The sequence below is a fragment of the Cupressus sempervirens genome, chromosome 10 (genome assembly GCF_028749045.1).
Source record: "Cupressus sempervirens isolate cs-2001-9-10 chromosome 10, ASM2874904v1, whole genome shotgun sequence".
NCBI classification, from domain to species: Eukaryota; Viridiplantae; Streptophyta; class Pinopsida; order Cupressales; family Cupressaceae; genus Cupressus; species Cupressus sempervirens.
This window is the reverse complement of record NC_143127.1, coordinates 731,171,242-731,189,728: the sequence shown is the minus strand read 5'-3', so window position 1 is coordinate 731,189,728 and position 18,487 is coordinate 731,171,242.

The following is an 18,487-nucleotide window of genomic DNA, read 5'->3' as shown; positions in this document are numbered from 1 at the left end:
ACATAGAAGATCAAAGTGAAATAGAGAAAAAGAACCTTTTCAAATATGAAATAATAGTCAAAGGAAATAGGAAAATATTGGAAGAGTCAATGTATAGATAGATGTATCATAATCAAATATCAAAGTAGAGGATAGTTATTAGGGGATAGACAAAGAGGAGGGTGAGAAACAGGAAGATTGGATAAGGAATATAAATAGAGAGAATGATAAAGATATATGAGGTGATAGATAGATAATGGATAGATAGATAGACAAAGTATGTACATAGAGTATATCAAAGAAAAATAGGGGAAATAGGATATAAATATATAAGAGAAGACATTAAAGAAGGGTAAGATAAAATAGAGATAAGGAGGAAAAAAGGAGTGTCCATATGTGTGAATAAGATAGATATAATATTAGGATAAGAAAGTAGATACAAGAGTTTTAAGAAGGCATACCAACAAAAGGTACAACGAATACTACTAACTCCCACAAGCATTGTTGCATTCAATATGTGCGCTACAACAATACATTTAAAGCTTAGGATTACTATTAAGGATATGCAACCGCTACAAGGCCAAGCATTAATAACATTCCAAGAGGAATTAAAATATATCAAGTACATTATTATTGATGAAATGAGCTTCTTAGGTCCAAAGCTCTTACTTAAAATTGATAGTCGATTACGACATGCCTTTCCTCATCAAAAATATGTCCACTTTGGTGGAGTATCAGTTATTTTGTTTGGTGACCTTGCACAACTACCCCCTATTATGGACAAACCAATCTATACATCACATTTAAGTGCTAAGTTGATTTGGGAGTAGTTCACTACAGTTGTTACCTTGTGAACTATCTTCCAACAAAAAGGTGAAACTACCACACAAGCAGAATTTTGTCAGCTTTTACATAATATACGAGAAGCAAACCCTACACAATATAATTGGGAGATCCTAAAGAGTTCTATAGAAATCCACTTAACCATAGATGAAAATGAAGAATTTAATAGGTCTATACATCTACACAGTACAAATGATGTAGTGAAACTACATAATAAGAAAATGCTAAAACCATTAAATTGCCCAATCGCCACAAACACAACATAAACTGGATGCAAAGATAAGAGCGAGATGTATGACAAAAAATTGGAAAAATTTTGTACTCCTTTGTATAGGACAGTGTGTAATGCTTACAAAAAACATTTGGATAGAAGTAGGACTCGTCGATGGAGCGATTGGTGAAATCACAGATATTGTCTACAAAATGGGTACCAAGCCACCATACATGCCCATGTATGTTATACATTTTGAAAACTACAATGGACCAGCATGGAATCAAGATGAGCCAAAATATGTTTCAATGGTGCCAATCACATTAGGAAGCTAAAGAAAACTACCACTCACCATGTTGTGGGCTATCACAATACACGAATCCCAAGGATTCACACTACAGAAAGAAATGGTTAATATTGGTGGAATTGAAAGACAAGGACTCACTTTTATAACTAGATCCAGAGTAAAGATAATAGATGGTCTTCATATTCAACCTACTCCCACGTTTGAAAGATACTAAAAAATGAAAAGCAATGCATATACAATTATATGCAAAAAAAGAGGAGGACCGCCTATATCAGATAGCTCTTCATAAAAAGTATTTGTATTCTAAGTGTGAGAAGAAATCAAAATGACACAATTGAATCAAACATATTACACAAAAATCATACTCAAGCAAATACTCAAAATTACATAAGACTATCGACATAACCCCTTGCACCATGAAAGGTGCAAGTGCTAGTTTAGTGTGTTTTGATTATTAATTTTGGTTGTTTATCACTTTTGTCCTTCTTTGACCTTTTTTTCCTAGCTTCTTCTATATTTACATTTTCAAGAGCTAGTTCGCTACATTTTACACTCCTTATACTTCTTCATGGATTTTGATGATGGATCACAAAGTGTGATCCGAAAAATTGATGCAAAAAAAGGCTAGACAATCGAATCCAAAAAAAGAATAGCAATTGATTTTGTAGTGGTTCAAGCATATCTATAGTTCCTAATTCATATATTGAAATTTGTCATTTTTTTGGTAAACTCCTTAGGTGAGTAAAAAGCTTAAAGCTAATTTTTCGACTTTCCTACATTTAAGGAGTTCTTTGTAGAACTCGTAGAGTGCAAGATGATCTAAAGTGTCATTTAAAAATGTTTAACCAATACCTACCACTAAGACCCCCCAATATTCGTTCACCCAAAAAATAGTACTTTTTGCGCAAATGGACCAATAAGCAACCAAGAAAATTAAAAAATGATCGACTATTAGTAGATGTGTGATACTATTAGTACATGTGAAATCATTTTTTGGGGCTTCTTATGGCAGTATTTGGGAGGGTAGGTGAGGAGGGGGAAGGTAGCAGTATTTGGTGGTTTGGGCATGGCGCTAATGTGTACATAGGGGGTAACTGACTCATTTCCCCTACTACATTTATTAAATACAAAAATACACTTAGTTATCATTAACTCAAGTATGTGATCATTCTTTTGTCTATTATGAATTCACATCTATTAAATAATTGAATTTTAAAATTATTTTATATTTTAGATTTTAATCAATAAATAGATGTCATTGTATACAGATTTTGATTAGGAAATAATCATTTTGAATTTTTTTTGGCAAAACATTATATTTATATTAATAATAACTGGTTCAAAAAAGCTCCCAGAGAAAAGAACCAGAAAAGAAAAACTCTGGTCATTGCTTGATATAAAAAAAGCATGCAGAAGAAGAAATATTGCATCAAGAGAGAGTATCTATCAACACTAATGAATCTTGTCCTAGAGATTCCTAGATTGAGAATATAGTAATTACAAAGAGCCCAAAACTCATATGAATACAATTCATTGATTGGTGCCAGAGACAAGACCCAGAGCCTAGCCAAAAACTATCATAGAGATTACCGTCACTAATCTACATCCAAAACTTTAATTAAGACCACGATATTAGAAAGCCATCTGATGCAATTGTAATCTAAGACCCTAACTTGCATATAATATCTCAAAAGAACAAGTGAGATCCATAAAAGAAAAAACATGCAAAATCATAGAGAAGTCATGATTTACTATCAAATAAAATATGAGGAGGACTCGGCCTTATTCTAAACATATTCTTTTATCATAATATTTACCAAGTTGGGGAGATCAAGGAAGTTAAGTGGGAAAAGTAGAGAGTTAATATAAACAAAAGTAGAGAGTTAATATAAACCCTGTGAGTACCGAAATTAGCTAGACAATCAACTGAAAGATTGCATTCTCTAAAGAAGGTTCCAAGTTAACTAAATATTTCTCTTGCAAAAGGCGACACCATTTGGCAGAGGATTTTTCATACATTTGTCAAACAAGTTTAGCACCAAAAGCCCTATTCCTATTGGTAATGTTGGGAAGTCCAACACCTCCTGTTCTATAAGAGGTTGACATGGCATGAATAGAAATTGCGGTATTTTCTTCTAACCATTCATATTATCTAACCAAAGAAAGTGCGGATTAAAGTTTCAATTTGAGAGATGATACCTTTGGGGGCTTGCAAAATGGAGAAGTAATAGTTAGGAATGGTAGAAAGAATAGTTTTGATAAGCAAGATTCTACCCGAGAGGGATAACCAGTGAACATTCCAAGCACTAATTCTACTATTCATACGATCAATCACAGATTTCCAATAAGAGGGTTTTTTAATCCCATAAAAAATGGAACACTAGGATAAGTAGAAGGTAAATGATCATGGGGAAAACCAAGAAGATGGATCATTCTTTGAGAAACCAATTGGGATGTATTAAAAACATAACTTTTAGATTTAGTTGCATTGATACATTGACCTGAAACTTGTGTATATAGGTCAATGGCATTCTTAATACTCTGTGCTTCTTGATATGTGGATGATCCAAAAAGTAATGTATCGTCAGCAAAACAAGAAGGGTTATGGACAAAGATGTACCTATAATATTGATACGTTTCCACAACCCTTTTTGATTAAAAGAGTTAATAAGTCTATTGAGGGCCTTTGCCATAATGATAAACAAGAATGGAGAAAGAGGGTCACCTTGATGAACTCCTTAGGAAGAGGCAAAGAAACCTGCTGGTGCACCATTAATGAGAATAGAAAAATGTGCACCTGAAATTCAAGCTTAAGTTTTTCATTTCAATTAATTGAATTAAGCTTAACTTAAATCAATTCAATCATACTTAAATCTCATTTATATAATGAAAATCTAAAAAGAAACTTCTTGAAATTTTCAACAAAAAAATATTGTGAATGTAAGATGTGTAATATTTTATTAAAATAATTTTTTTTCAATTTTAAAAATAAGAATAAGAATTTAAGAAAAAATGAATGCATGACAAATAAATAACTTCATTAAAAAAAAATTCAACATTTGAAATTGTTTACTATTTAATTTTATTTTAAAGAATTTTTTTTATAAAAAATTATGTTATCATATTATTTATTAACATAAAAAATGCTAATGCATATTCTTATTTTTTTATGTTGTGATATTATTAAAATTTTAAAAAATAAAAAACATAAACAACTATTAGAAAATTAAATACTATTACTACATTAATTTCTTATGATATTACAAGAAACAATAAAAATAGAATCAATTTTTTTTTTAAATTAGTAAAAACACTCTTATTATTTCTTCACTTAAATAAATCTAACCATAAAATATTCCAAATTTGAAAAAGTGTGCAAATAAAAAATTAAACTAATTGAATGCTTTGACCAAAATTCAGCCATATTCGCCATAAATAAAATTTAATATAAACATTTTACTCCTCAAATGTAAAATGTTTTATTTTATGTCGACAGTTGCTGATAAATGTTACTGCCATTTTATGCGACAAAAATTCATAGGGAGTGATAATTTAGTATGTTTCTAGTGCCACTAAAGTTGCTATTAGATACGATGTGCCAATAAGGAAGGTCCTTCAATTTATATGGGCAATAGTGCGGTACAACATTTAATGTTTTTTTCCTAAATTTTGTTTTTCTCAAAATATGCTTAATCCCTAGGAAATTTAATCTAAACCAATTAGAAATTCAAAAATTGTGTATCAGAATTGATTTTTAAAAAAAAACCTTACAAAACTTTCGACTGCGGCATTTGTTTGCAAAAAAATTAATTGGAGGGTAGGGCAAAAGAAAACATAAGTTCCCTACTGTAGACACCTAAAAAACCTTTAGAAAATAAAGTATTTTTATTTTCTGAAAAATTCCCGATGACATCATCATTTATTAATTAATTAATTATTTAATTAATTAATTAATTAATTTTTATGCCATTAAATCCCTTTATCTTAATTAAAAATATTTAATTAAGGAATCCCTCCCAAAAATGTTTAAATCTTATTTAAACATTATTTCCTTATTTATTAATTATTTAATTAATAAATTGACCAAAAATCCTAAAATAAATAAAAAATTTATTTTTTGCCCAAAAACTTGGCCAATTTCCTTATGACCAATAACCTCTTCCAAAATATTCTAATCCTTCTTTAATTTCGATTAAAGGCTAATCTCATCATTTCCTACCCCTAACCCCAACTCAAAATATTTAATTAAAATTAAATATTAATCCTCATGTTTATTAAAAAAGTTTTAATAAATATCTCCTCAACCCAAACCCTTGAAATAAATAAAACTTTATTTATTTCCTAAAAATCTAATTTATCCTCATCCTAAGAAGTTCTAGACTCTTCTAGAAAGTCTTCATCCTCATCCTAGGAAATTCTAGACTATTCTAGAAAGTCTTTATCCACATCCAAAGTCTAGACTCTTCTAGAAGATGTCTTTAAACCTAATCCTAATCCCCTCCTAACCTTGTCACATTCCCTAAACATGGGTTAAGACTTACTAACCCAAGCCAAAGCTAACAAATATCTCCTCCTTCACCCACCCTCATTAAATGCCATCCACTTGCCTATCCCTAAGCTAATCCTAAACCATCCTAATCCATCCTCTAATCATTTGCACAAGCCTAAGCAAGATTAAAACTTTCCTAATCAAGTCCAAGTCGAATTTGCTCTCATCACCCTCAAAATATCTCAACCATAAAACTTTATGAAGTCCACTAGGTCATAAATGACTCTTACAAGCCCTTTTATTGCTCTTACAAGTCATTATGAGGGTCTTTATGAAGATTTTATCTCTTGAGCCTCCTTTGTTGACTCATCCTTGCCCTTTCCTCCATCCTCTCACCATGTGACATGTGTCACTCCTTGATTGGCTATAAGGAAACACAATCCATGTGCTCTCCTCTCATGCAATCTGAGCCTTCCATAAGCTTTTTCCCATCCTTGCATCTTAGCCCTCAATCCCTCAAGCCTCTTGCCTATAAATTGGATCCTTCCCCTTTGCAAAATAACACAATCCATGAAGTAAAGTTATAATGCTATTTTGAGAGCCAAATCCATACTAAAGCCATCTATCCACACCAAAAATCCACAATCATCCATTGAAGCCTTTGGAAGCATATTGAGCATACATCCTATCTTTTTAGACAAAGCTACTCAACAAGAGAGCTTCTCATTGAGAGAGCCCATTAATGGCTCATATTTTCAATTTAGAGCTCATCTTAGTCTATCTTGAAGTTTATGAATTTTGTTTAGTTTGTAGAAGCTTTATTTAAATTTGGTTTCTATTAGCATACTAACATTGCTCATATACACCTACATTATACAATAAGGCAGGGACTAACAACTATACTTATATATTATTGCCTTATATGTGATTATCATATTTTCTACTTTGGACGCACATCTATTAATCATTGAAAATTTAAAATCATCTTTGATTTTTAACTGTCACTATTATTGTAGCTATGTGAACATCTTGAACATTAGATGCTTATTGATAATCATTGCTTAAGATATATGAGACTAGAAAAGGGTTGGTGATCTTTAATTCTAACTAATGTAGCTACACGTTCGTTGATGTTTGGATAACTATCATATATTATCATGATTTCATGTATATAAGGTAAGAAGGGGATTGCTAAACTATAGTTCTCTAAGCCAAAGGTACAAAGTGTTCTTATAGTATTTTATACATAATAAAATGTATATATTAATTTAATATAATTAATTTTATCTTCTACTAAATAAAGGCATTTTAATTTTTTTATAATATTTAATTTATATATAGATATTTTGGCAATTATTGTCTAATGAAAGAATAAAAATGTATTTAATTCATTATATAATATATTCTACACTTTTAAGAGGATTATGTGGTAGTCATGAAATAATTATATAATTAGTCTAAAGCATTAATTTACTAATTAGTAATTAAATTGATTAAAACATTGAAGATATTTTTCTTCAATGGGAGTTTTTTATTATGTAATTTTAGTAGATTTGTAATAAAGTTTTGATGAAGATTTTTCCTTTTGTTACAATGCGAGTTTTTGCATTGTGATATTTTTTTAGATTTGGAAGTAGATTATATAATATGAGGACTCTACCTCTTGCCAAAACATTGAGAGTTTGAGTCACAATAGTCATGAAATGCAAAACTTAAAATTGGAAGGTCTTGAATTTCCCATTGTAGAAAAATAATAAGTCGATTATACAATGTCAAATGAAGATGGGAGGAAGTTAGAAAATAAGGTATGAAGAAGGTGTCTTATATATATATAAGGTGAAGGATGATGATTGTATTGCAAAATATATAATTTTTCATAAATTTGAGTTCAAGTTTTCTTTCATCTTGATAGATGCTAATATAGAAGATGTTGATAACTTTATTTTCCTAATTGTCTCTTTTTCTATATAATGAATTTTTAATTCTATCAAACTTACCAAAACAAAAGATGAGTCAAACAACAAGTCTACTTGATGTTTGGAGAGCAAGATTATCAATTGTGACTTCCTGAACGCTGGAAAGGGTCTTTTTACTCACAAAAGATAGTGACCAAACTATAAAGAGATTTTCAAGATTTTCTTATGATTTAATTATCAAAATATTTTTTAAATGAAAATTTATGTCTAATAAAGTAAAACTCATATATGTTTTAATCTTTTTAACACAAAAAATTCTACTTAATTCCTTATAGTTAAGAAACTTATGATTAGAATAGTAAAAGGAAACATGATGTCCAATATCAACCTTATAAATAATTTCAAATTTCTTCTGAGTTCTTGTGTTTTAAAAATTATTTAATACTATATTTATAAAGTTAAAATCTACCTCATTTTAAATCGTTTCAAGAACCCCAAAATCCCACCCAAATTTTAATGCCTTAAATTAAAAAAATTATATTAATTAAAATAAAACCTAAATCTTTGTTAACTTTTCTTGAACTCTAAATTTGTGGAAAAAAATTATACGTAGAAATTAAGACTATAACCAACAAAATCTAAAAACCTATATTTGTTCAATTTTAAGAATTGAAAAAATTGCTCTTCTTTTCAATTCTACAAAAAATCTAAAAGTATATTAATTAAAAGAAAATTTAGGTCTTTTTAAGCTTTTAAAGAACTGCACAAGCCTACCTTATTCCTGATTTCTTATTCCTATAAGATCTCAAATCTATATCTATTAAAATAAAAACCATATATTTTTTAAAGTTACTGATGGTGTAGGTTAGAATGTGATAAATGGAAGCAAATGAAAAGCCAAACATAATACAACATTCAACCTTTTGAAATTGTTGAAAACTTTCCCTCCAGCCCCTCCACCTCTATTTTCTGCTTTAAAAAGCTATAAATGTTACTAAGTTTGAAAAACCATTTTTCTAGATGTTGCTTGAATGCAACAGAAAATACAAATTGTAGCACAAAAATACAAATCATTAGAGTCTTGGGATAGGAGATGAATAATAGAAATAGATCTAGGGTCTATAGTGATGTTTTATTTTAGATGGAGGGAGGAATATAGAACATGAACAAGATTTGGCGAAAAGCTTTTAAATATGTAAATAAAATTACTTACCTGGGCACTTTATTTATCTAGATCTTCTAATGTTTAAAGTTAGGCATATATTAGGCATTATAGTGTATGGTTTGGTAGCTTTATATATGCAAACAAGAGTTGTGTGCCTAGTTGGAGTCCTTGCCATTTACAATATTTAGCAAGATTAGTTCAAGGCATGTTTGGAGCCTTCTTAAGGGTGAAGGGTTTGAACACATCAACCAATATCTTTTTCGAAGTATGATTAACCCTGACACAAGCCATGCACTATCATGACAAAATGTGGATTTCAGTCCAAACATGCTTTAGAATATAAAATGGACATTGTTACCGACTCTAATATGGAATGAGGCATCAAATAAATTATTACCCTATTGCAACTATTTGAAATGGTAAACATTATTGAATCATGTAAACATTGCAAAAAATGAGCCACAATTCATTGCTATGTATACTGTCACTAAAAATGCTATGCAACCCCATTTCAATATTTAATGAAAAGATTCCATTTTTTCCCCTAAAACTGACATGACAAAAAATAAGCTACAATTCACTACTATGCATCTTGTCACTAAAATATTTGCAGTCCCACATCAATATTTAGTGAAAATATTTCTAAGTCTTTCCACTAATAGAAAATTGTTCTTCATTGTTGGTGACACCATATGAAGAGGATTGGCAGTCCCATGCATGGGACCCTACTCTATAGCCCCAAATCAGAATACATTATGAAGAAATAGCATAGGGAAAATATTATTAATGAATGATTTACATTTTGAAGACATGACATAGCAAAAATATTATTAACTAATGATATTTTGAATAAGGCACGAGACTAGTCATCAATGGCTTAGTTCCAATTTTATTGCTCTTAGGAAACCCATTTGACTAGAGCATCTTCAAAGATGTAATCAATAGCATGTCAATGGTAGGATTTGTTAGACTCTGAAGCCTACCATTGAATGTGTCACATATCGTCTTAGCTATTGTATAAACACCTTGAATATTCATAATAACAAACTAAAAATCACGGAAAACAACTTGAAAATAAGTTAATTTGACATATTTTCATTCATTATACATTATTATATAGTTTTTGGTAATGTTGGAAATATATATGAAAGGAATCCCAGACAAAAAAGTCATAGCACTTCATGCCATGCATAACTAAGTTACTCTTCTTTGTATTATCTTTAAAAATCTTAGAATTTTATATAATCATATATAAAATGTCATATGGGAGAACTGAATTCAATTTTTTGTATTATGGAAAAATTTATCTAGAGTTTATGCTTTTTAGTTTTTTCATGTAATGACTATTGATAGTGTTGACATTGTAGGGAAACATTTTCAATTTTTTTTTTTGTATACTGTCTCATTAACATTGAAATCTTATTTTCCATTTTGTTTTCTATATTTCTTTAAAAAAATAAAAAAATTACATAGATAATGTTAACAAATAACAACTTTAGTGGAATGAATATTGATTGAAAGAGACGAGTTTAGGGGAAAAACTAAAGGAGGATGATACTTACAACTTTTATGTTTAAAAATTTGTAACATGAAGACTAAAATGCCATTAAAACTTAAATTACCATAAAACACTTTGAATTCTATAGGTCAACATGAATGCTAGCCACAATAATGCAAACATGTTATCCAAAGTCTTAAACACATGGATCAAGAGGTGATGCTTGATATTGTGAAATCCTTCCTCCAACACCAATAGTGTCTATTCAATCTATGATGCACCTACCATCTTGGTCATGAATGATTATTTGTAGGTGATACTTTCAATGTACGTATGATTGAACCTTTTTGTTTCTATTAACATTGAGTTAAAAAAAAGTGAGATAAAGTTGCATCTTCAAATAAGAATACAAAATATCATTCTTTATAAGTGATGTAATTCTAATAAATATAAAAACAAAAATATTTTAATGAGATAGGAATTCACACTCATTCATATATTCAAATGAAATTAATTGCAAAATTATCATTAAAACTATAACTCCTTTATGTAAAAACATTTTTTATAGAAAAAATTGTTAGGACAGAGAGTAAGATCTCAAACACATGTATAAAAAGGCAATGTGTGTTGATACTTGAGAGAACTCAAAGAACTTATAGTTAAAGCCTATAAAGGATATCAACAAAATCATATACAGTTGTAATCATTATCAACTATACAATTTATTACATAAATAAATCTATCTATGATTGATTACTAACTAAAATGGATCCCTAGTAGACATCAATAAGATAGACTAACTTTCCCTTTTGAATGTTGGACTTCCAACTCCATGACCTAGCTTTGTTTATATTCTTACAATGATGTGACTAGTTTGGGGATTATTTTCCACACACTTGCGCATATATATGACGTAATGTATGGTGTATAATAGTTAATCACAAAATATTTTAGTGGAGACGACCAGTTTATCTAACATCCACAAACACCCAAATATAGAACCTAAAACCTTTGAGAATTTGACAAAGTTTGAATCATTTAGCAAAATGGTCCACAAATAATTGGTCTTCTAGTAATAGATTTAGTTTGATATGAATATCTCAAATACAATATAATTTGTATCAAATCCAATTAATAATGGCCTAACTGCTACTTCCAGTTATAGAAATCTAACAAACAAAGTTATTAGTCATCATAAATGTGGAAATTAATCAAACAAATTGAACAAATCTCAAAAGAGACATACAATTTGGAGAAGAATGTATTCTATGTAGCGTAAGGAATGAAAAGTTTCCTATCTAATTAAGCAATTAAGAATTTCATAGTTACAACATAATCTAGACCAAAGAAGTTCCCACAATTATTATAAGATTTCTAAAATGATTCAACAAATACTACCCTGTGCACAAAGATTCTGCATAGACATGCAATCTTCTATAATGTATTAGAGTTATTAATAGTTGTTTAATCCTCTTTTGATTGTGGAAATAGGATCTAAAACATCCCTATGCCTTGCCATAGTTAGAATAAAGTTAATCCAACTCTAAACCATAGATAACAAATTTTGAGTGTGATCCTACTTTGTAAAACATCTTACATGAAAATAAATTGGGTGGTTGCATTATTTGTTAATTTTTTTGAATGAATATAAAAGTCACTACAACTCTCTCATCCACACTTTTGTCAAACAATTCTAAATTATATTATCATTTTGAAGTTCCATTGACAAAAAAGTAGTTTTTCTTGTAAACAATTATTTAATCCATGAAGAATTGAAAGTTAGAATGAACTATAATAGATGAGCCATCATGGGTTTATATGATATTAAAATATATTCCTTAATAGTGGGCATTCAAGTCTCTTGTGGGGTAATGGTTGTTCTCACAGAGAAGGAAAATCTAAGGGCAGAAACCTCTTACCTATTTCTTTTGTCTCGTATAGCTTAGAAAAATCTATTTTGTGCCCCATTGCATTCTTTTTCAACAAGTACACTTAAAATAAAGATTTATTATTTTGTTCTATTCATCCCCTATTCTTTATTTAAAGAATTTTTGAGTTTTTTTATACAAGAAAAAGAGTTACAAGATGAGCTTAAATCTATTAAAGTTCATGTGCTTCTAATGTCTTTACTAGGTGAGTGCACAAAGAATAGATAATTGATCTTATAGATGTGCACTCATTATGAATATTGATGAGTGTAGAGTTAGAAGCACCAAATTTAAATGATTTGATTTTTGGTTAGTGAGATCATGTTGATGGCACTATATACTTTAAAGAAGAAATGAGTGTCTCCAATGTGAAATACTTTGAAAATAATTGGAATGGATATGATAGATTCCACTTTCTCAAAACCCTAAACCACTTTGTGATAGTTTCAAATGTATATAAACTCCAAAACTCAAACCTCGCTGCTTCTACTCTAAATTCCTTAATTTTTTTCATGCATTCATCAAATATCATTTGGTATTTACTAATTTACTAACCAAAGTCGGTATGTTGCAATTGTAAGAAAAAAAGGGAATATGAATTCAACAATTATAAGTCTAGTTTCAAAGACAAGGCAAAATTGGTACTTTCTAGGGCTAGATGAATATTGAAACTAAAAAGAAATGAAACGGGCGCTGAAGATCATACCACAAACTTGAGGATAGGAGATAAAGTGACTCGTCCAATATAGATCAGGATGTCAAGTGACATTTATTTAATCTCTTCAATCGTATGTTTGGTTGTTAGGCCTTTGTTCCAAACCGGAAGTGAGTGTACACCCAAGATCAAATGCAAATAGCCATTATAAAGTTTTTTTCTATGCATTTGATTTTTACAGCAAAGTAGAATTTGTCAATTTCAAATCGTAAACTCTTGAGCCACCTTTTTATCTTATTTCATGTTGTAAGATGCAAGAGTCAATTTTGTGGCTAAGTGTTGATACACTGAATCAATCAAAAGAAAAATGTTTTTATTTATGACAATAATTTTGAGTATCATAAAAATCACTTGTTCATTTATCATTATTCTTCCTTTCTTCTTCACTTGTTTATTTATCATTATTCTTTCTTCTTCTATCACATCTTAAGTCAGTTTCTTCTTTTTGGATAAAAAGTTGGTTATGGTTTGATTGCAATGTATACAGTGAATATAATGTATTTCATTAAGGAAGTTTGAATATAGTTTGCTCTTTGCAAGTACGAAAATAGACTTTCATAACTATGCATGGTTATGAATTCAGAGAGGTTAGGGAAGACATTTAGATAAAGTAAGAATGGTCCTCCTTTAATTTTGACAAGGGTGCGTGAAAACTCACTTCAATTATCTTCTTGACTTCTTTGTCAATTACAACAATTCCACTAAATGAGACAATTGTACAATGTGGATGAATATTGCTTGGAATAGATGTAATATGAGAATGACAAGAGACTTTTCTTTTATTGAGGTAAAATCTCAAAGTTATCATCTATCACATGTCTCATGCACATGACATGTGGAAGCATTGAAAAGCTAGGTGGACCATTTATGAATGTTACGTGCAAATTACATGTTTTTTCACCAAATTTGTGAATTGGAAAAGAAAAAGACCACGACAATATTGGCTCTACCCAATCAAAAAAAAGCTGAATTAAGGGGAAAAAATCAGTTTAATAAATTAATTATAGTTAGATCATAGAATATAAACACTAGCGCAATTTTCAAGAAAGCAATTAATTGTAAATAGGTGACTTGAAATCTTTAGTCTCCTACCTTAAAGGAGAGACTAACAATAACTCACATATATGTGCAATCAATTGAATAAATCTCAATAATGTTGACTAACAAGTAATTAAGAGGATAAATTAGGAGAGTTTTGAAAAGCGCCGAAAAGATTTCACAATGAGTTGATAACTTTTATCAATTGAATAGCATTACAAAACCTAAAAAAATTCAATGCTCGCATTTGGTTGGCCATTAGACTTAAAAAAACCGTTTAAAAATTAATTGAAAAATAAAAATAAAAATATGGGGAAAAGTTGAAACCATTACATCTATCTAATGTGAACGAAACTCCAATAAAAGATTCCTTCACCCGTTTACCGTTGTTGGTGGCCTGGTCTTCGTAGCTGACTCAAGCGACTTGCCACACGTGCATGATAATTTCAATGATGTCACATTTTAACATGCTTTGCGACCAAATTGGTCGTAGAAGCCACCGACTTTGCCAATTGATTTAGCATTTCAATTTTACTTCTGACCGCACAACAAAATATTGGTTTACCAACTTTATTACCAATGACATCTACGTTGAATAAGATAATATATTGCATGAGGCAGTCGTACATCCGTAGACATTTAGCTCTGATATTTTGAGATGCCTATATAAACACACTAATCGTTCAATAATCATCAGTCCTTCGAAATTTACATTGTTGGGAAAAAGATTGCGTCTGTGGAGATGTTCATTTGAGACGCAGGGGAAGAATAACCATGGAGAAGTGAAGATTATCACAGCAATGGGAGATGAGTGGTGTTTCTGAATAGAAATATGAGTTGCAGCTTTCTCCGTTTTGATCTTGCGAGCCATCTCCATTTCGATGTATGTAGGATCTTTGGTATATAGTGTTTATGATTTGGTGGTTTAAATATCATATACTAAGTTTCATTTTAAGCTTAAAAGTGTTAAATAGTCAAAGTTGACTTATTTTTTCCAAGTTTATTTTTCTTCTTAGTGTGATGGTTATGGTCAATCCCAAAAGATCAAAGAAATCTGCATGTGGTAACATCTAGCTATTATGGTTTTCAAAATTGAATGAAAAGATATTATATAATGATATTATTTAAGAAGTTAATGGGTAATTGCATTTGATTTAAACATGAGAGGGGGTATAAAGATATTATTTTGTTGTAACAATTTCTTAATCAATTGCCTTAATATACAACAATATAAAAGTTGTGTATCGTATTACATCTTGTCTTTAACCGAATGTCTTAAAATATTGTCAATGTAAGACAATATGAAACAAAAGTAATTTTATTTCTTTAGAGAAAATTTACTTTAATCCCAATTATTGTCTCTTGAGGTACAATACATGTTTCCATCCAATTATTGTTTCTCTAGAGATGCTATTAAACAAATATATTTAAAAAATATTTTGAATTAATATTTTTTCTTACAGTTTCAACATTTAATGTTTTCAGAAAATAATTTAATACAAATATTGACTGTAATTATTTTCAATACTTCTTACAAGACACTCAACAAATTCGCATAACAAACTAACTCGGCAAGAAAAATCATATTAATTAAATTAGTTCCAATGCTTATTTCTTACAAAATGATGTGGGAGTTGCTCCACCACAACCAATAAAGTATATTATGGATATGATATATCCATCATTAGACAAAAATAATCACTTAGATAAAAGAAATTCATTAGACTGTAATCACTTGCAATATTTAGCCTTATGGAACTATATTGCACAACCAATTGTAGAATTGATCAGTTGGTCGAACACCAATGGACTAAGATTTTTCTGAAATAATAGAGGCATATGGAATTCTTTCCTTTTCGTAATCTTCAAAGGCACTCTTAGTAAACCATATCAAGGATTACAAAAATAAATCCAAAATGTTTAGTCTATTATGCAATTAGCATACTCAAATAAATACAAGTAGTGTAATTCTTTAAGCACGCATCTAATTGTTTTAATGAATGTTCCTCGCAGATGTTCTTCAAATGTTCAACAAAAGCTTATGCTTCAGCAAAACTAATTTCTTCTCTATCTAGTCGCCACAATTTAGAAGCACTTTTGGGACTGTTCCCATATATAATCTGGGATGGTGATTTACCTATACTCCTATTGAAAGAATTATTGCATGCATATTTTTCCTATGGTAAAATCATTTCCTAGCCCTTCCGTTTATCTCCAACCAAACATCTATAATGACCCGTACCAGTAGGCCACTAAACAAACCCTAAATTTAATGCACTACTAAAATATATTGCTGAAATAAAAGAAATAGCAGTGCCAATGTATTCATTCAATGAAAATCAAATGTTTTTACAAATGATATGGAAAGTTTCAGCACCAAAACATTATGACATAGCACATTAAAAAGAAACCCTAACTAGCTGTATACAATTGAGAACTTGTTGCAACTACAGATTGAAATAAAGAACTTGGATTGATCAAATGGTGGAGACTGAATGCTGTAGATGATATGGTGAAAGTGCAACTCCACTGGAAACTCCAAATTAGCAATTAAGCACAAATGAAAGTACTTAAATATCCTTCCCCCAGCTACAATAATTCAGGTGATCTCTCACACCCTCAAAATTGCGTACCAATTGAGAGTTTCCATTCTCAATGGCCAATTGTGACTATTTGCAGAAACCCTAGGCTCCACAATGCACATAAGCAAAAATCAATAATAAATCTCGATGATAGGCAATGAGCCCTCAATGCGTATTTATTCTGTTTTCTTTGATAGGTCGGCCTCCCTTTTTAATTTTTCCTCCGCTTCTTCCAGCAACCTCTAGAAGCTTTTTTTAATTAATTTATAAAGTTACCTTGTAATATATATTTTTTAATTGATAACCTTATAATTAATTCCTCCCAAAAAAAAAAAAATGCGACATTACAGGTCCGCCCCTCCTAAAATTGCTTGGCCTCAAGCAATCTTAATGCTAGATGCTACAAAATCACTTCTCCCTCCCAAGTAGCATCTTCAATAGGTAAATCTTTCCACTTAACAAGATACTCTTTGATTACTCTCCTGCAAAGCTGCTTCTCTCTACTATCCAGAATGAATTCTGGCACTAAGATCAATTTCCCTTCATCATTCAAGGGAGGTAATACTGTAGAAGGCATCACATTCTGACCCAATGCCTTTTTGAGGCGTGATACATGAAACACATTGTGCACTCGACTATCTATGGGAAGCTCCAACTCATAAGTGTCATGTCCCCTTTTCAAATAATTAAAAATAATAATCTTTACTAAGGCAGGCAGGCCCAAAAAGGCGAAGTTTTAGCAAAAGGGGATAATCTTTGGAAGTGAATGGACTAATAAATAAAAATTATTATTAAAATATGTTTTATTAACCACTCTTGGACGTGAGTTAGGGTTATGCCCTCTTTTAAGGGGTTTGGAGGCATTCTGGGCTCATTCCAGAACTTGATTTTTGCTCATTTCTTTGTTATTCTTCAGAGGCTGCCAAACCTGTGGAGAAGGAGACCCAAGAACGGGAGTTTGCAGGTTTCCAGGGAGACCCAAGAATGGGAGTTTGCAGGTTTCCAGGAACGCTAAGGATGGGAGTTTGAAGCCATTCCATGTGCATGCTCATGCAGAGTTTTTCTTTGTGCTGAATAGTGCAAATTTGTGAGTTTTCAGGTGTATTTTTTTTAAGAGTTTGGTGTTTCCGGTTGAGTATTTCATATCAGTTTGGGTTGCTATTGTATATCAAACTTTTAAATGTTAAAATAGAGCTGAAAATATGTATTTGGATATGATTATACTTCTGTGATAGATTATTAAATTTTTGTGGTGATTCTGGGCTATTTTGTGCTATTTTCGAGAGCCCGATGAGCATTATTTTTGTCCTCTGTTTGGGAGCTATTGTGTGAATGTTATACAGATCTGGAAATGTCATTTTATAGGCTGTTATGCTGCTCAAATTTTTGTAAAAATGTCCACTTTCAGATTTATTAATAATAGGTGAAGCTGTGAAGCTTTTGGCACTATTTTCGGCATACCCGATTTGGGGTTTCTTGAGAAATTTGGTGGATCTTTGTGATATTAGTTGTTTGATTTTGAAAATCTGATTAGAGGCATGAAATATCATATAAAATCAGTAAAGGGACATTTCAGTGGTATCAGAGCCATGATCTTGCTAGCCTGAGGGTTTGTAGAAGTTTGCATGTCAGTTTTGACAACTACCCAGATCTTGCATGTCAGTTTTGACAACTACCCAGATCTTGCATGTCAATTTTGACAACTACCCAGATCTTGCATGTCAGTTTTGACAACTACCTAGATTTTGCATGTCATAATTTATGGTTGCATGTTGCTTCTAATCAGCTGCATGTCAAAATTTATGGTTGCATTCTA